Source organism: Vulpes lagopus, chromosome 1 (assembly GCF_018345385.1).
Source record: "Vulpes lagopus strain Blue_001 chromosome 1, ASM1834538v1, whole genome shotgun sequence".
NCBI classification, from domain to species: Eukaryota; Metazoa; Chordata; class Mammalia; order Carnivora; family Canidae; genus Vulpes; species Vulpes lagopus.
The window spans coordinates 85,908,593-85,928,480 of record NC_054824.1 but is presented as its reverse complement, the minus strand read 5'-3'; the positions used below and the strand labels follow the sequence as shown (position 1 = coordinate 85,928,480).

Here is a 19,888-nt window from a genome sequence, read left to right as displayed (position 1 = left end):
TTTTTATAAAAGTTAAAAATGAGTCGTAGAGCTTATCTTGAAATACTCTTTCACAAAAAGCATACATGGGGCACAGTGACTGAAACAGCTCATATGCTAAGTTGACTACCATCACAGGGAACCAATCTCATATGGACTGTTTGGTTCCATTATTGATCAGTCTTTATAAATGCTTTGCAGAGGTCAAGGAAACAAATCCAATACCTATAAAACAAATAAGAGATTTCCTGGTTTGCTTTAAAAAATGATATTTACTGATTTTTTTCCTTTACAGTATTCAGCTTGCATGCAGCCATATTATAATTGTCATACAATAACCTTAATTCAGGGACACATCTTTTAAAACAATGTATTATTATTCAGCAACCTCAGGTAAACATGTAATTGAGGAGTAGAAAAGATGCACACAGAGACAAGTAATCATAGATACAAAGCATGGTGAATTTCTGTGCCATGCACTTCACACCCCAACTCATTTCGCAGGGAAACTAGAGGAGGGGCAGGACCATTCCTATTATGATAATTCACAAAGGGAGGCCATAGAGATATGCATGCAAAGTCTCTCCCCACCTCCCCATTTGCATGCCAGGATTTCAACTCTGCGACACTGAGTCCCTTCATTTAGCCAATTAGTCTTTCCAGCTTCATGTAATGCACGCCAAGAAGAAGGAGAAATAGAAGTGCTGACGTTCACTGCTTTGAAAGTTGCTATTCTAATGCCAAAGCTGCCTCTTGAGCAATTTCCAGAATGTATTAACATGGGAGCAAAGCTCTATTCCTGAAGACATAGATCACATTATGCAGGGGAGCCCCCTTCAATGTGTCACAGTTGCACAGAATCCCCTCCGTCCCTTGTAAGACCTTAACAGTTGTAGTTAGCGTGGGCTCAAGTTTATGGTCCTTACTCATGCAAAACCTAGGAGGTCTTCCTGAAGAAAAGGGGCCAATTTAAAAATATTTAGCAAGCAAAGCATGTTTTCTGAATTATACGTTGGCCGAGTCTTTGCACGGCTACACGGAAGAAAGCCAGTCAAGGTCCAAAGCAAACCAGTTTCTCCGTTTAGGTTTGAGTGAAGGATTCTTCAGTTTTCCTGTCATTTTTTGTTTTGTTTTAACCAACTAAATCGATGTTCAATTTTAACTATTCTAACTCAAGCAACCCCTAGAATTTTCCCTCACCACTAAGGACCAAGTTGAAGAGTGATCTTTAGGTAAAATATAAATACGCCTTGACGTTTGCAAGGCTGTGTAGCTCTGATTCCCTAAGTGCCCTCTTACAGATGTGGGACAGATACTTAGTGGAGAATAAGAAGTTGCTCGGAAATACTCAAAAGGCTTCATTCTCCTTCTTCTGGGGACCATCCTGGCCACAGCTTAAATAGTGACAGAGATTTTAGTATTGCTTTCTCCTTTTCTCAACAGGTTTACACAAACCATCTTGTGCTAGCCTGGCCCACTACAGATTCAGCCTTTCTTTGCTTGACTCTTGACATTTGCAAGAGGTGAGTGGGCAAGTCCTTCACTGAGGCGGCATCGCACAGTGGCGGGAGCACCTGACCACCATCAGAGACCCCTGTGCCCAAGTCCTGGTTCTTCTACAAGTTACAAATTCTTCCACTTCTCTCTTCTAGGCCCCCTTCTCCCCAGACACAGAATTTGGGCATTGGCTGAGACGATTCTGCAAGGCTCCCTCAAGCTTGTTTCTCTCCTAAAATCTTCCCAAAATGGCTGCCTTTTCATGTCTTTGGTGGTTCTATAGTTTAAAATCTTGGCTCAATCTTCAATTATTCCCTCGCTCTTCCTTTACTGTCTCCTAAATATGCTGTCCCCCCAAAAGCCCCCATTCCTATAGTATTTTATTTGACAATCATGGATTCAAGGGGTTGGTGCACTCCTCTATCATTTCCTATAAGCTACGATTATTAGTTAGGGGGTTAAGTTTACTTAGTTAACCCTTCCTCTTCAGAATACCCCTGATCAGATCTGCCAGCAGCTCACATTCCATCTAGAGCATTCTCTCTCTCCTTTTTTTTTTTTTTTCTTCTTTTAAAATCAGTTGGAAGGAGTGAGGTAATAGGATAATGAAGGCTCTCTCTCTCCTTTTAAATCATTCTTCAATCCAAATTTTATACAACCACAGTCTTGACACGATCCAATGTCCCAAACTTCTGCTAAACTTTCGTATTTTAAAATATTTTGCTTCTCATATATAGACGATGATCATATCTAGAAAATTTCTTTTTTAAAAAAAATAGATTGTATTTATTTATTTATTTGAGGGAGAGAGAGAGCAGGGGAAGGAACATAGGGAGAGGGACAAGCAGATTCCCCACCAAGCATGAAGCCTGATGTGGGACTTGACCTCATGACCCTGAGATCATAACTTGAGCCGAAATCAAGAGTCAGATGCTTGACCGACTAAGCCACCCAGGCACCACTAGAGCATTTCTTGTAATGATCTTAATTCAAATATACATTTTAAAATACGATCCCTGGGCAGCTTCTGATCACACTGTATCTAAGATGTGAAAATTGCCTCCTCACGGCAAACATATTCTCAGTGGTTTGAGTGGCACAGTTCCCTCTCAGTCCTCCAGTGGATTCCCATTCTACTTCAGATCAACTGTGAATTCCAAACTCCCAGCACTGAAAGCCCTCTCTAGGTTTGCTCATCTGATCTGTCAGAAAATGATGCCACGAAAGCCCACTTGTTTCCCCGAAGCAAATCTCCTTTGCCTTCTGGCTTCTTGCCATTGAGAGTCTTCCCTTTATGTGGGGAAAGTTCATCTTGGAACCTTTCCCCCATAAGCCTGCAACTGTGGAATGATTCCTCATCCACTGTAGAACATCTTTCCTTCCTTCAAGTTATAACTTATACCCTGCTTCTCTTAGAGAGACTTCCAGGATTACTATCACCCAATGAAAACAAAGTAAAAGTGGCTCCATATACCTCATCATACTTAAAAAACTCATTGTGTTTTAAATGTATATTGCAGTTGCTTATAAATTCCACTGATGACAGGAAAAAATACTGTGAGTACTCAACCAATAGTTATGATTAATTGGTTACCTTGCAACCTTAGGTCTTGATTTCAAACAAGTATATATGAAAATCTCCAACTGTCCTGTTTTATTACCTTAAGACATATAAAGCCATTTAAATCTCCTGGTTTTTGAGAACTGTCAATTGCTATGCATGTGGTAGGTATCAGTAAACACTTGTTGAATTGGATTGAGGAGGAATCATCTTAAACAGTTTACTCATGAAGGAAGGAGTAGTCAGAAGACGACTATTAACATAAATATTCCATAACGACATCTAAGTGTAATGAAAAATAATACCCAAATAAGAGTTTCTTAAATTTCTTATTCTCTTATTTGATATTACATTGATAAAAATATACTTTTAAAAATAGCTTTGATTTTGAGACACTAAATTTACACACCAAGAATTAGACACTAGCAAAATCCCATAGTCTGATTTATTTCTCTGTAATATATCTGTCTTGAGAACATCAGCAGGAATACACCAAAGAAATATGCCCCTCACGGGATCAACTATATAAAAAGACAGAACACATCATCAGCACAAAAATCATTATCCATCTAATTTCTCCCATTCTAGATGGCTCCGGTGAGCCCCTCCATCATTACTGACTAGGGTTAAGATAGACCTTAATGGATTAATTAAACCAAAGCAGGACTGCATTGCAGGCCAAAGAGGAGGAGATCCTGACACGGACGAGGTAGCAACCCTTTTCTTTCATTCAAATGTGCAAGACTTAGGTACTCCCTAGTGGTGTACATTTATATTATAAAGCAGTCTCCAAAAATAAGATTTGGTGTCTGTTGTCTGGGTCTTCTCCTTGGCAGTCATCAAAATTGAATACTTGGGTGCTTATCAAAACTTATCATGGAAGAAATTAAATGTTAAGACTTTTTTTTTTCTTCAGGAACGTGGGGAGCATTTGAAAAGGGATAAATCAATAGAGATGGCATGGTCATTTTGGTAACAAGAAGCACCAGCTAGGGAAAAAGTTACTGTTTGGATGCCAGTGTGACTCTGAGAGGGCCAGGACACAGAAAATTTACAAAGAGCTGAACGGGAGATGTGTCTACAGCCATAAAGTCACCAGGGACACACCCAGAGGCAACCATCATAATGGAAACCTTGAGAATTGTTCATTTAAAGAGGATTTTGAAATGCAAACGCATATGGAGAAGCCGATAATCCAAAGGGCACAATTTAGGGTCTTTTTCTTCCAGTGAAAGGAATAGGGAAAAGGAGAGGGAGAAAATAGCTCCCAGAACTGTTACATCATACGGGGCAGTTTGTTCTCTCTTTAATGAACCAAATCAGTGTATTAATGACATGAAAACCTACCTGCCTGATGAAGACGATCAGACCCTATCACACACATTAAATACACAGGTATTAAACGGGAAAAAACAACCCACCAGGAACACCCCACTCTGGAAATATTGCAGCTGACTAAGGCAGACTGTGCCATTAATATCAAGCACCAACCACACTCTGTGATCTACAAAAGCGTCTATGAATCTACACGGGAACTGGCAGGCCTCATTTCCACCAGTGAGGAAGTTGCACTTAAAGCTTCCAGAAGGGGGACCAGGAAGCTTTCTCTCTCTTTTCTGGAATGACAGAAATAGGGCAGGCTCCTCTGGGGGTCATGCTGACCACACCATGTTGAGTCCATGTCTAAATGATAAGTAATTGAAATGAAAAGACACCTATTTCAATGGCTGCCCTGAGATTTAAAAGCAAGTAAAAGTTTCTAGGCCCCCAGTAGATTCCATTTGTGATTCTTGCATTAGGGGAAAAACTTGCACAAAGTTCAAACAATAGCACATCTCTCAAAAACACATGACATTTCTCACTAGAGAGAAAGAATAGAATTAGGGAATTGGAAGACTTTCCTACCTTTGTGATTATTTAATCTAGTCATTGTGTAAATAAGGAAACTGAGGACTTGCCAGTGGTCACAGAGTTAATTAAGTAGCTGGCAATTTTACCAGTAATGAGTCTATAGACTGATCTAGGACTAATAGTGATCCAATGGAATTGGGTCCCTTAAGGCCTTTTATTTAAATAAATAAACTACACCAACACACACACACACACACAGACATACAGAGAGGGGGAGAGATCTATAGATATAGACATGTGTATAAAATATACTACTGGCAGTAAAAATAGGATCCCGTGTTGTAACATTATCACTACTGTGGTCAAGAAGCCACTGGCTAGATTAACTTATTAATTAGACAAACATTTATTGAGCTCCGATTATGTGCAAGTATTATGAAAGTGAAGAGTGTATGATTTTTAGGCATGGTTGTGTTGTTTCAGAGTTTCCATCTGCAACACAACCACCTAAAATAATCGAGTAGCCTGGATGAATCTAAAACATAATCATTGATTTTGTGAATCAGGAGAGAAGGCATAAACTCTGCACTATACTTTAGTCAGAGACTGGAAATAATTTGGAATGTTTCTAACCCCACAAATCTAGAGGTTGAGCCATTGATTTCAGCTGTTCCCAGCACTTGGACGTGTTTTTCCCTTCAGAATCTACCAAATTCACTGCCCTAAGTAGCTTGGAAACAAGGCTCTGTAGACCTTGCTGCTCTGCTTCTGCATGGTCTCGGAGAGGGTATTTAGGTCAAGGATGAGGGTGGAGCTGGGGATAAAGCAAGGAACCTGGGTGAGCCTGTGTCTATCAGCTCCACACACTACCTAACCTCTAAGTCATTTCACTTATATTTTAGTCTATGGCAGAGCACAATGATTTCCTTTGAGATCAACAGAAACTGAGTGGCTAAAACCTGATAAATATGCTGGGTTGAAGTAATCTTGTTATGGAGAAAAATCATGAATAGTAAGCTTACAACCAAAGAAGTGATCATGTCATCCAGGCATTTCTCTTAAAAAGGAGGGAAAGGAGTAGTAACATTTGGGGGCCTACCATGTTCAGAGACTATACTAGGGGATTTGCACATATCATCTCATTTCATCCTTATAAAAACCTTCCAGAGTAGAGATTATTATCCCCATTTCTTCAGGTAAAGAAACTGAGGCTCAGCAAGATTGTGGTTAGATCAGACTCACAAAGCAGGACGTAATTTATGGCACTCACGTGCGGATCCAAGTGTGTCCGTCTACAAAGCATGCGTTCTTTGCCAAAGTTTACTAAGAGGGAAACCCAAAGATGAAACAACTGTGAATGCCACTGGCAGTATTTTTAGTGAGTGTCTGCTATATAGTGCTAAATTGTGTGCAGAAGTTTATACAAATATAAACACACATTTTCTGCCACCTTGACATTTAAATATGCTAACATGAACAAACTGACATTGGACCCACCAAAAAGAATATTAATGTGGAAAATTCAAATGACTCATGTACAAAAGGGGACTTTTTTCAGTTCTAAAGACAGACAGTCTACCTGACATTGCAAAGCTTTTGTGCAGCTAATGCTTAAAAACATAAACAAACAACCACCCTAAACTCTTTCAACAACAGAAAAACACGCACAATCCCCACAAAAATCTAGCACAGTCAATTCTTCATTAATTGCCAATAGATAGGGATTTATCCTCAAAAATATTTAAAGGTGAGCATCTAGTTTGTACTTAAAGGCTTCACATTCAGTCCAGGGTTGACATTATCACTGCCTCTGCTTACCTTGTCTTTCGTAAAGCGTGGAAAGGGAAAGGTTTGGGTGTTTCTTCCAATTATAAAGGCTTAGCTGTGGGGACAGGTTGTTTAAGTGAAAGCACCGTTTCTTTCCTAGTGGCCGGCTGGGGCATTGGGAGGTCCCCCTCCTGCCTGCGCTCCACCAGCCAGGCACACAAGCTCCCTCTCCTTAGTTTCATGCACGGGAGAAAAAGAAAAGGAAGGAAAAGAAAAAGCATGAAAGGGTGTAGAAGAGGAAGAAAGAGGAGGGGACCGGAGGAGAGTCAGGGGAAGTGGTGGTGGCCTCCAGAGGGCTGCACGAAGTGAAAGTATGCAAAGAGCAGAGCTGAGGCAGCAGGGCTCCTCCCAGATCCCCAGGGACGGGGAGGGGTGCCTCCATCAGCTCCAGAACTAAAGCCCTCTGTGGCCAGGATCCCACTGGAAGAAGGCAGGCCCTGGACAGAGGCTGGAGAGTGATGCTACACAGTTTTCCAGCCCCTACTATGCCACATATAAAAAAACAATTATTCTGGAAATGCTGTAACTTTCCAGAGTACCTTCAAAGCAAGAAAAAGGTGCACTCTAACATGAAATGTGACGTGAGAATAATTCATTATTTATTATGCCCCAATTCTTTATTTATAATTATTATCTAACTACAACCCTGCAGGCTTTCCTTGCCCCTTGGTAATCAAGAGTTGACAGCGTGCCACTTCCACTGGCTTGTTAAAGAAATAAAAAAAGAACGGTTCAGGTAGACAGGAACTAATTGTCCTGTGATAATAAGAACACAAGACCGATATCTCCAAATCAGCAACAAAAATGTCAGTAGCGAGGTCCTAAACCCCTGGATCTCTGTTGAATTTTTCCACGATCAGAGCTACAGGTGAAATTTAGGTTGTAACAGGCCCTCAAAAGACAGTACTGATGGCCACTGCGGGTTAGCCTTTTCTGAATAAAATTTGGCGGTTGGGGTGCCAAAGATTCACCCTTGCTGGAAAGAGCACTCATGTTAGCTTTGCAAGTGAGCCACCCGTGGGAAGGAAAGGGTAGAGAAGGAAGCATGAGCACCAAAATCTCCAGTCATCTTCAACCATCTTGACACGGGTTAGCTGAAGGCCATGGAGAATAAGGGATGTGCACTCGTCTCTCTCTTATACAGACAGCAGAGGTGGGGGGAAACCACACACTTGTATTTTGCTAATGTAAAAGTCCCAGTGGAAACATTAGCACTCAAAGACATTAATGTGGATTTAGGACACTCCCTGAAGGATTTTGATTCCATTAGAAAAAAAAAAAAAAAAGACGGTGACAGATATAATCCTGCTTTGATATGTTTAATGCCATTTAAAGAGAAACTGCACCCATTTACCTCAGGCCGGGACACCAAGAGTTCAAAAAGTGAAATATCATTTCTCAGTGCAAAGAAAAAGCTTGGAAAATATTATGTGAAAATTAATTTGGCATGCTTCTTTGAAATTTTAGATTTCTGGGATGAGCAAATGGGTACAGTTTTCTTTTAACTGTTTTTGAACACCATGTGTTGAGAAGAAAACAACAGAATGGCAATTGCTCATCCAAAATGCTAACTTGTGGCATGGCACAGTCAAGATGGCCTGCCACAGCCAAAAAGCAGGTGTACGCTATGCCTCTCACTTCGGTAGCGTGCACGCCACATGTCCCTGCATTCGGCAACCTCTCGCATTTGCTTTTGGAACCTTTCTGAGGGGGACAGTAAACATGACTCAACAGAATGTCTAGCCTAGGAGGGACTGGCTCCCCCGGCTTTTTGTGAGACAGATTCTCTGAGGAAGAACCAAGGAAAAACTGGAATAATGTATCTATTTTGGAATTCTTTGCCACATCACGTCCTGTGACCTAGCACGAAAGTGACTGGTTTCAGATCATTTTGTGTGGATGAAATTTAGGATTTAATCGAGTTAGAGGGTAATGGTGGTGCTTTTGTGTGGCTGGAGAGACTCTATTAAATCGGCTGTCTCGTTTGTAGCTGGTACAGATCATATGCACCTAACCTGATAGCTTAGAGGAATATGCCCCTCACCCCTAAAAGTCCATGAGAAAGTTCAAAACATAGGATGTACAAAATTACTTGGTGTGCTGGGATGCCAAAGCTTCCCCAATCTGATATTATGAATCTATTATGTTTGTTCCAGGAATTAAAAGATTTTTATACAGACATGGGTCTCATTACTCATTACTCTATATAACAGTTCTATGAGGAAGAGGAGACAGACAGAAAAAAAAAAAAAAGAATTTCCTTTGCCCTGTAAAAGTGTTGAGAAAGAGGCCAAATTGAAACTCACGACCATTCTTAAGCCTATGCCAGGCGCCACTTAGAATGAAATCTCAGAAAAAAAAAAAAAAAAAAAAAGAATGAAATCTCAGGATATTTGTATTGTGGAGGTTGACAGGGTCAGAACACAAAGATGTAGATGGGGATCAAAATGACTATTTTAACGTAAAGAAATGGGAAATCGCTGCTTTATTCTATGATTTAAATTAATAAATCGATAATCATTTGTTAAAAACCTACTATGTGCAAATACTTCCAGCCAAGAGGAGGGAAGAATGAAATCCATAAATACTAAATTCGAAAAAAAAAATCCTTAAGCTTTACAGATACAACCGAGTGCTGTTCTCTGTAGGCTAGCTTCTGGGTAGGCATTTATAGAGCTCAAAAAAAGTCTGCTGCCAAATACTTATATGCTATTGTTAATTTGACTCATTAGAATGACTGTATTTACTATGTACCTTTTAATTCTGCTGGTACTTTCTAGGTGTTGAAGGGGATACCAACTGTGTATAAACACAATCTCTGTATTTATGAAGCTTACTGTGCAGTAGTAGGAGGAATGAGACACAGATAAACATACTCTAGTATAGAAGAGTATGTAATCAGTGCCACATGAGACATAGAAATAAGTGCTTTAACAGTTGGGAAGAAGCAAGACCTTCTGGCTGTGGAACAGCCCTTCCACAGACTTACTAAAATGGTTCAACGCACAGAAAGGAAAGGGCCTGGACCAAGCTTCAAGGCAACTAGCTACCAGTGCACATCGGGATTTAGCTAGGCTGCGAGGGGAGGGAAATGCACCCTGTATCCACAACACCTCTCACACTAATGTTTACCCAAAGGATGCATGGATGAAAGATGCGTCAATATGGATGATAGGCCAGGTCAGTGGTTCTGCATCACTCCTGGATATTAATGATTATTAATACCCAGGTAGAAGTTGGCATTGTTATGACGTGATTTTCTTCCTACCAAAATGTGAAAACTTGAGTCCTTTATCCACTCTAGAGTGACGGAAGGTGCCTTTCAGGGTTTCATCCTTCCACGTGAGGAAGCGCTTTGCCCATTGTACAGGTACCACAATGTCTGTCAGAACAGCAACAAATGAACTCCCCACTAGCCCCTCAGGAAGATGCGTGGGATGTGCATGGGGTGTCAGAACCCACGCACTCTAGAAATAATGATAGTGGAGCAGGGGCTCAGCAGATATGTGGTGGTCCATACAAGAAGGTCGGTCTCATGCAAAAGGAAACAGAATCTGGACGGTGTGGCTTCTAGGTCTAGGTTCTATCTATAGAATCACCTTCTTTTTCAATTTTTCTTCTTCTTGGATACTCCAGCCCTCTGCATCATGAATAGTGGCCTTCTGTAGTTGGTGTGTATGTGTGTGTATGCGTGTGTGTCTTTTTAAGGGGGAGGATGGCATTACTGATGTGCTTTTGTAAAGGATTCAAGGTTGTCTGGATCCTCAAAGAATGCAATTGAAAAAAGAATACCATTTCTTTGATTCATTGGTGCTTACATTTGGGCAGAGTTTTCTTTTTCCATCCTCAGATACAGTATTTGAGACAATCTGCCCACAATGGAAAGCTTTTAGAGCTTCAAAAGTGTAGGCGAACCAAATCAGAATTAATCTCTGTGAAAATGGAGATTCAGGCACATGGAAAAAGTTTAGAAAAGAATCCAGGCAAGAAGGCAATCCCACAGAAAGATGTCTGACATCTTCCCTAATTCCAGGTGAGCTGGAGTAGGGCAGATGAGGAAGGGGCATGGGGAATTCCAGTTGCTCATATGATACATTGTCTCACCTGCACCCATACAACTGGGGTCCCTGTTAGCAGAGGGTCCAGCTGATTTAGTTCCTATGTGTCCTATGGTTTGACTGTATGGACCCAGAGGAGGCTAACTAAGAAATCTAGGCTAACTGAGGCCAAGATAAAGTGGCCAACAGCTATTCACTCAGAAAGAACTGACCAGAACGGCCTGCAGGGTATCTGCAGCAGTGTTCACTTTTTTTTTTCCCTTAAGGTTTTACTTATTTATTTGAGAGAATGCACAAGCAGAGGACAGGGGCAGAGGGAGAGGGAGAAACAGACTTCCTGCTGAGCAGGACCCTGGGATCAAACCTGAGCAGAAGGGAGATGCTTAACCAACCAATGGAGCCACCCAGGCACCCCATGGCTTTTATTATCATATTAAAAACTGTGCATTTTACTGGGGGGGGGGGGCTCTTAAAAAAAGGCCTTGCAAACAACAGAAGCAAAAAAGGTAAGAATGATCACCTCTGAATCTTGCTACATGCCCGGCAGTTTTTTTTTTTTTTTTATATGTGGATTTCTCTACATACACTCTCTATTTGATCCTATAACAAATAGGAAAGATTTATATTTTGCCCATTTTCTCTGTAAGGAGCTTAGGGTTCAGAGAGGTTAGGTGACTCTCCTCTGGCCACACAGCAGGGGCTAAGCTGGGAGTCCAATCCCAGCGGTAAGACACAAAGCCTGTGCTCCTCGCCATGCCTTGTGCTTTTCGTGGCACGGAATCAGTGTTGGGGGAACTCTGCCCAGCATCTCTGGTTAGCAGAGTGAATCGCTTTTATCATTTGCCAACATGTCATAGAAAAAAACCAAAACAACAAAAAAATTAAAACTCCTGGCTCTAGGAGATTTCCTATCCACCACCTGAAGTTTGGCTTAGTTACATATTATTTGAGTATCTGACAATCTTATAGAAAGTCTAACAAGAATAAAGAATTTTTTCATTTATGCTAGCTCCTACATTAGTTAAAAAATCTCCTCTTCCTATATAACATTGCACCCGGGGAACCCTCTCAGTGCCAGAAACTCATCTGAAAATGCTGAAAAGCCAGAATTTGGGGCCTATCTGCGGACTAATGTTACCAGCTGTGAGTCGGCTTGAACATCAGTAATATGATATTTCCCGCTACAATTTGATTTGGTTAAAATGTGTTTGAAGTTCACCCTTTTATTAACTAGAATTACCACCTCCTGTAACTGGAGGGCCCCTGAGAGCAGGCTGCTCGTGCAATCCAACCTCCCACCTGCCATCAGCGCATTTCCTGGCAACAAATACTATTACATTGATAACTACAGAAATAGGTCAAAATGTCTTTTCAATAGTTGCTAATGTTCTCCTAATGCTCCATCGCCTGCCTTTGATTCTCCTGTTAACGTTTTCTCTCACATCACAGCAGCAACAACTAGTGAAAAGACTAGAACGTGGAGGAGCTCGCTATGGCAGATGGAGGTGCCCTTAGGAGTTCCCCGGATGGTTGGCTAGAGGAGCTATATTTTCCTCGCAGCTGAGGGCCCCAAACCTGGCTTCGCATGTGAGTTGGGTGACCAGGGGAAAAAAGCCACGTCCCATCTAAGCCTTAACACCCATCTCTGCAAAAGAGGAAACTCAAGGTGACTGATTATTCAAATTTGCAAAATGCTCTGAGTTCACAGGAGGTAGGAGCCTTGATTTATCACAAAGCAGTCAGTTTTACACTTATTTGCTCTACTTTCATAACCATACCCATTAGGGCCTTGACTATCCAAGATAGAAACTTATTTTCATATCAAAAAAAATGTTACTGTGGCATATTTTTGTAACAGAGACCCTCTGCAATCATCTGGGGTTTGATTATTCACTGTGTAAACCTACATTCCACCCCCCCCTTCTCTCTCTCCCAGGAAGAAAGTTCTCTTTTCTGAGTTCACATCACATATGTGACCAAAGATAAAGATGGGGGTGGGTGGGGACAGTTGCATTAGGATGTGGCTGATTCTAGGCAGAGGAGTTTGGCTCGGAAGGACAGCCACATACAGTAAGCAAGGAGCCCAAGCCCCCCGGTGAATGAGGTACATTTCAATCTCCAACACTTCTTCTGAAATGCAAACATCCTGTTGGGGGGTTAAGTCATTCATGCCTCAAGCTCTAAGCACTTCAACCCCAAGAGGGCTACCGCAGTTTAAAGTAGCTTTGAATTGGAGCTAGGGGAAGGGATGGGGGGGGGGGGCACAGTGTAGAAGGAGGTCAGATTAACACAAGGATTTTGGGCCCCAAGGCAGAGGAAAGGAGGAAGGGAGTGGCCATGACTGAAAAGAACTCAATTTCCTTTTGCCATTTTTGCCCTGGGCCTTGTCTGGAGATGCTCGGGTTTCTGGGCAAAGCTTCTGGCCCTTCTGCGGTGCCATGACTGTGCCGGGGCGGGCAGAGATTGGCACCGATTTAAAACCTAGCAAACTTCGGCCTACCTGGTTCAGGCAAGTATAGGTTATTTTCATCTGAGGCTTAAACTCGCAAAGATTGGGGACACCTGGGTGGCTCAGTGGTTGGGCATATGCCTTTGGCTCAGGGCCTGATCCCAGGGTCCCGGGATCGAGTTCCGCATCAGGTTCCCTGCATGGAGCCTGCTTCTCCCTCTGCCTGTGTCTCTGTGTCTCTCATGAATAAATAAATAAAATATTTTTTAAAAATGTGAAAAGACTCCACAGTCTAGGACCCCCCCACCAGACTCCTCTGGCTTTCCTTCCTTACGCAGGAAGGGAGAAGAGGCAGGGAGAAAAGAGGGTGCAGGGAAGGAGCAGAGAGGGTGGAGGAAGCTAACCCCGCCGGGGTTTCTGCCGCCAGCGAAACTTCCCACGTTAAGTGAACCTCTCTCTGGATCCTCCCAGCAAGCCAGGAGGCATTATTAGTGGTAGGAAGTATTTTTATAGGTGCAGAGAAGCTAGCTCGCTTCAGGTGACCAGTCAGGTTCTTTTTCACACATACCTCTCCCTGCTGCTTTCCTCCTCCTCCTCCTGCTAATGGGTGCTTAGATATTGGGGTATGGGCCCGTCATTTAGAATAGATCTTTTAAAAATGTTGCCGATGCCCTGAGTCGTCAAAAGCATACCCTGCTAGGAGTCTGGAGGCTTGGATTCTTCTGGTGAAAGCCTCGTTCTAACAGACTGTCACTGGGGACAGGTCCCCACATCTCCATGGGGTCTAATCCCGACCGGTCTTAAATTTCTGTCATTCGTACTCTCCAAGGTGGTAGTAGGGGTTAGTGTGCATGTACAAAACTTAGCAAAATCATTCTTGTTTTATTCATGAGAGACACAGAGAGAGGCAGAGACATAGGTGGAGGGAGAAGCAGGCTCCCTGTGGGGAGCCTGAGGCAGGCCTGGATCCTAGGATGCCACGCTGGGATCACGACCTGAACCAAGAGCAGACACTCAACCACTGAGCCACCCAGATGCCCAGCAAAAATCAGTTTTATTAGATGCCATATGTAGAGGAATTTCATCCTCCTGATGCCAGTGTTGAGTAAGCAGGATGAAAGGATTGCCCTGGGCTGAAGGCAGGAGGGGAGGTGTAGAGCAGAGGACACGGAGCTACCGTGGCCTGCCATGGTGAGAGTCTAAGAGACAGAAGCCCAGGGCCAGAGCTGGGAGATAAATTTGTTTTTAGAATACCCTAGTGTGTTTGATCACATAATGCTTGGGAAGTCCTGGTCTAAAGTAACCTGAATGTTAGATGCTGTTTCTTCAATCTTCATTTAATGGTTGACGCCTATTTTAATCATCCAATAGAGGGCAAAGACTTCCCTACCACAACTATTTCTTCCAAGTATCAACCTCTAGCAAAAAGATACTTGGCTGAGACAACTACTACTGAGTTTCTGATTACAAGACAAGACCATCTTGATTATAATCATCTCAAGTTGTCTGGAGGATGGAAGGAGTGATGGGTTCTTCGGAACCACATTATATGGACAGAAATCTTCCAAGTTTAACACAGGAATTAGCTTCTGAGGAATCAGAAAAGGATCGTTTTCAGTAAGAAAAGACATGTGCCTGTTACCTCCAGTGGGCATGCCAGGAGAATTTGCATTCCAGATAGGACCAGCTATATAATTTGTAGGGATCAAGGAAAAATGGAAATGGAGGGCCCCTTATTTGAAAATCGTTAAGGATTTCAAGACAGCAACAGCAGAGCATTAAACCAAGCACACGGCCCTCGTAATCATGGGACCATGAGCAATTGTGCAGGTTTACCTTCCAGGAGGGCGGTCCTGATTCTAGTTACTGTTTTCAGAGTCCAGTCCCATATTTACCAAGACCAAAATTAAGAAAGGTGCACCATTGCTCTCAAAATTCTCAGTGAATCCTGTCTTCCTAGGGTAAGGACGCAACTGAATCCTGCAGCAAGGATCAGAAAAATCTGGGGTCTGCCAACATGTTTGATAGATTGCAACTGCACTGGCTTCTGCTACATTTGTCACAGGCACTAATCCCCGCTTCTGTCACAACCCAAAGATGCCCAGGATATCAATGTCTGGGAATTGAAACATATTTTCTAAAAACACAAATTCCCTGAAAACACACACATGCACACACACGTGCGCGCGCGCATGCACACGCAACAAAACAAGCAGAAGTTACTAAAAAGAAGGAGTTTCCTGGATGGAAGTCCTGTCCCCGATTTCTTTCTGGCCTTACCTTGAGCAGTTCTTGGAGATGTGCACACAGGCTCAAAGCACAGGTGAATTACCACAATGACTCCTTTCAGTTTGGGGGAAAAACAGAGGAAACAAGAGAACCTGGTCATAGCCCAGTAGAAACTCCTTGTTTCGCTAACAGTATGCCTGCTGCCTCTCTCTCTCTTTCTCACTCCTTATTATGCTAAGTTGGAACTGTGACTTCACTTTCCATGGAAGCCAGTTTCCCTTCTCTGGGTGCTGGGAATGGACCAGAGAAAAGCAAGCAGAGGGTACCAGTCCTGTTAAAAACATCACATTTGGGGGATCCCTTGCTGGCTCAGCGGTTTAGTGCCTGCCTTCGGCTCAGGGTGTGATCCTGGGGTCCCGGGATCGAGTCCCGCATCGGGCTCCCTGCACAGAGCCTGCTTCTCTCTCTCTGTGTGTGTGTCTCTCATGAATAAATAAATAAAATCTTTACAAAACCCACCAAAACATCACATTTATTTATTTTTACCTGCCCCCCTCATGTCATTGCCATCCCATTGAGGTCTGGATAGAGAAAGCAGAGATTGAACAAGAAGCAGAGATTGAACAAGAAGCAAATGAACATCAGAAGAATAGTGGCCGTACAAAATAGATGAATGTGGCCTCTTTTCCAATGATCTTAAGGGCTTTACATATACTGAGTCTGATTCTCACTGGGACAGACCAGTGGCCTGGGCAGGTGCCCAGAATGTTTGTATAGGTTGAAGCTTATCCTCTCCTTATCCTTGTCCCATTTTCTAAAAGATAGCTGTCTAATATAGAGAACCAGTTCATTCCTACAGCCAGAATTGTACTTTGATACCACACCTTGATTTAGATTTTTTTTTTAATGGTATCTATTGGCAAAGCTAATCATTTATTTTGCTTGGTAGGCTTGTACTGCCTTTAGTAAGGCCACACGGGTCCATAAGTAGATAGAAATGTGTTTGAATCTCTATAATCATGCTTAGATTTCTAAAAATCTTCCATTTCACAGAGGTGATTTAGGCCCAGTCATCATTTGCAAATGTTTTAACAATCGGTAATTAGCTAAGAAGGTCTTAAAAAAAAAGTGATTGACCTTCACAACAGTTGCATGTATGAAATCCCAATTTGTTTATTTTTAAATCATTCTCCCCTGCTGTAAATAGATAGCTATAATATATACATTTATATACATGTGTACAATCAGCCTTAGCAATACTGCTGTGAGGGAGATGAGGATAGATGGTTTTCTATTTATTTGACAAATGTACTATTACAGAGCTGGGTTAGGAGATTTGTCCTGTAAGGAAGGGTGGAGCTGGAGGAAAAAAAAAAAACAAAAAAACCCTGCCATATCTTTTCTCCTATTATATCACTCTGGAACCGGGCAACCACTACTGTTTTCGGGCTACCTGACTGAAAGGTTGGACAAGGCAATTTTCTGAAAAAAGAGTTTAACTCTTTCTTCTCTTTCTCATGCTTCCTTGCTCTCTCTTCCCTCTGAGACTATTATAAACTATTGATAAACGTGGCTGCTCTATGTTTATACTTGCTCTTCATGGGCTCTGATGGGTTTTAGCTCTTAAGAGGGCATGGGGAAAAAAAATCACCTCCAAAATGTTATAATGATAAATAAAGCTGGGACAGTTTGTTTGAGTTAATGTCCCCAAGAAAAGTTGATATTGGTACAAGTGAGGTCTTAGAATCCCCTCTCACAAGAGCTAGTCCATGGCTCTGAAGTGATACAACAGGAGCAAAAGCTTCTCGGAGGCACGACTTGCTCATCGGTACACTGTTGTTCTCTTGGGATCTCAGATGAGGGTCAGAATTTTTGCTGCCTCTTTCTGCTTCAACTTGCAACTGCTGTCTACTGTACATCAGGGCCGCATCCTCTAAGTTCCTGACCTTAGATAGTCTTTCTCTATTTTGGTACATATTTGCATGTCACTTACAGAGCTATATTTGATTAAAACAACAACAACAACAACAAAATAACCTGGGCCAGACTGTTATTTAGCCACGGAAATACTATTTCGGTATTGTTTTAACTCCTTACTATGTATTTTGTTGATTATTTGTGGGAATAAAAAAAGAATCTTAGGTTTCTTGCCACTTCTCATGCTTCTGGTTAATGTTTCCCAATGTTATCGGTTAATGCTTCGGAAACACAATTTTACTTTAATGCATCCCAAATAAAACATAATTGTGAAAGAGAAGCAAGAGAGAAGAACATATATAATGAATTTTGAAGCTAAATGGCATAAGTTCCTTAATTCTGAAATATCTGCCATTCTTATTTGCTTATATCATCAGAATGTAACCTTGCTGACAAAGTAGTTATCCGGGTGAAGGTGTTTTTTTCTTTTTTCTTTTTTTTTTTTTAAAGAAGGGACAGAATGATAAGTTTCCTTTCCGGTGAGGAGAGCTACAACCCGTGCAGCACACTAGCACCTGAGAACCATCTGCTGCATGGAGCCAGCTTCGGTGAGTCCTCCTGGAGGAGACCACCCCATCAACATGTTCAGGAAAGCTACTTCTGTTTAGAACCCAGACTCCACAAAGGGTGTCCCCGGGCCCCTCAGAACCTTGGCTGGCTGTCATCCCATCAGGTACCCAGTCTGCAGCTGCCACTCAGACATGGAGAGCCCCTGTGTGTGTGTGTTGTGTGTGTGTGTGTGTGTGTGTGTGTGTGTGTGACACACAATGGGCCAGGAAGGGACAAGGCTCTGTTGTACCAGTGCAGTTATTGTAAGGAACTAGTTATGCTGCAACGGCTTTGCTCTTTTATATTCCAGGCAACACGCCGGTGAATATAATTCATAATGAACATATTCAACATTTTTCCATCAGTTCAATACATTATTCATAAATATTAGAGATGGAAAAGACCTAGTAGATTACTGAGACCAAACCGCCTTTCCGCACCTCCATTTCCCCCAACTGTTGATGCTAGCTCAAAACAACAGCGACAACAACAAATCACACAGGAAAAGCAACAAATTCACAATTTTTACAAGTAAAAAGGAAAGCTCCAAAGAAGAAGCCTGTATTGAGGGTGGGGAGGTCCGAGGCCTTCCCTTCCTGCTAGTGGGGCTCACTGAGGACTTAGAATTTTGGGCAGCACTTTGCTGGGAAGACAGGCCAAGGGAAGGAAATACCCATTTCTCCTCTAGAGAATCAAAATTCAAGATAAAGCCTGAGAAGCAATACCATGTCCCTGGGCCAAGTGCTTACTATCCGTCTCCACAACCTGGTGTGGACTCTCCAGTTGGAACTTGAGATTCTGACAATAATGATGAAAAGAAAACGTATAAATAAATAGAAAGTTAAAACTACTAGAGAATGCTCCCTGGGATTATCTGTACTATCAAGATAGGAAAACTTTGCAGATGCTACTGTCTCTCTAGAGGAATAAATGCTTGCATTTTAATATTCTCAGCAGCTGGTTCCTGTTGAATACCATCAGGATGATTCAGCCACCCACCAGGAACACCAGTAACAGCAAGTGCACACGCAGAAATCTGCAAAACTTTCTTCTCTTGATGCCAACACCATTACTCTGGCAAAGTCAGAACCCTTTATTGAATTACCAGCTCCGCTAAGTGTGACCCTTTCCCCTCCTGAATACCAGCAACAGTCTCAAAGACATGGAACTTTTGGCTGAGTAAGAAGCAACATTCTTTCTGACTTGAGCATACCCTCCCATCAGTCAGTCTCTCCTTGGCCATGATCACGTGACCTGCTCCTTTAAAATGTTCTCATTATTCGCTGTAAACCTGAAGGACCAACAAGGCCCATGGACTCCCCGGGCCCACCTTGCATGCCACGGCGCCGCAGCCGAACCCGCGCATTTAATGCTACATCTCCACCCTGACCCCGCCACAAGTTAATTTCTCACTTGCATTTTTCCAGTTTCCCATTTCCACAGGATGTGGTTGCGTGCCAGGACAAACAGAGACATAGGTGAACTATGTTGACCACAGCCATCAATACAGAAATTACCATGGCACATGCCAAGTTAGAGAAAAAGTCTATATGTGCCCGCTTCTTCAAACAGACCAGATTAGACATAAAGGGGGAAAAAATGCCAAGATGATAGCTAGCTATCAAAATTGTCTCACTGCCTCATTGTCAGGTCCCCAAAGTAAAATCTAAGGACATTCAACACAGATTCAGGTGCTCTCAACAGCCATGAAAATATATGGCTGGAGAGGGAATCTATAAATGTAATGAATACACAATTGGCTTATAACAGATGCAACTAAAATTAAATTCGATATCTTGACCTGCTCTCTAAAGTGAAAGTTTCTAGTTCAGGCTACAGACAGAGGTATAACAAGCTCATTAATCACATGAACCAGAACTATAAGCTGACACTCCTGGGGATGTTGCAAAG

At 42.3% G+C, this 19,888-nt stretch overlaps 1 protein-coding gene across 40 annotated transcripts in view; it reads right to left on the bottom strand.

Annotated features, from left to right (window-relative positions):
* Nucleotides 1-19,888, bottom strand: part of ZBTB20 (zinc finger and BTB domain containing 20) — a 770,327-nt gene that overhangs the window by 110,142 nt on the left and 640,297 nt on the right. For 2 of the 40 annotated variants that reach the window (XM_041766984.1, XM_041772960.1), the window contains one exon: nt 15,503-15,565. The exons of the other annotated variants lie outside the window; for them this stretch is intronic. The gene's annotated coding sequence lies outside the window, so the exon portion shown is untranslated. The remainder of the gene's footprint in view (nt 1-15,502; nt 15,566-19,888) is intronic. 40 annotated transcript variants of the gene reach the window in all.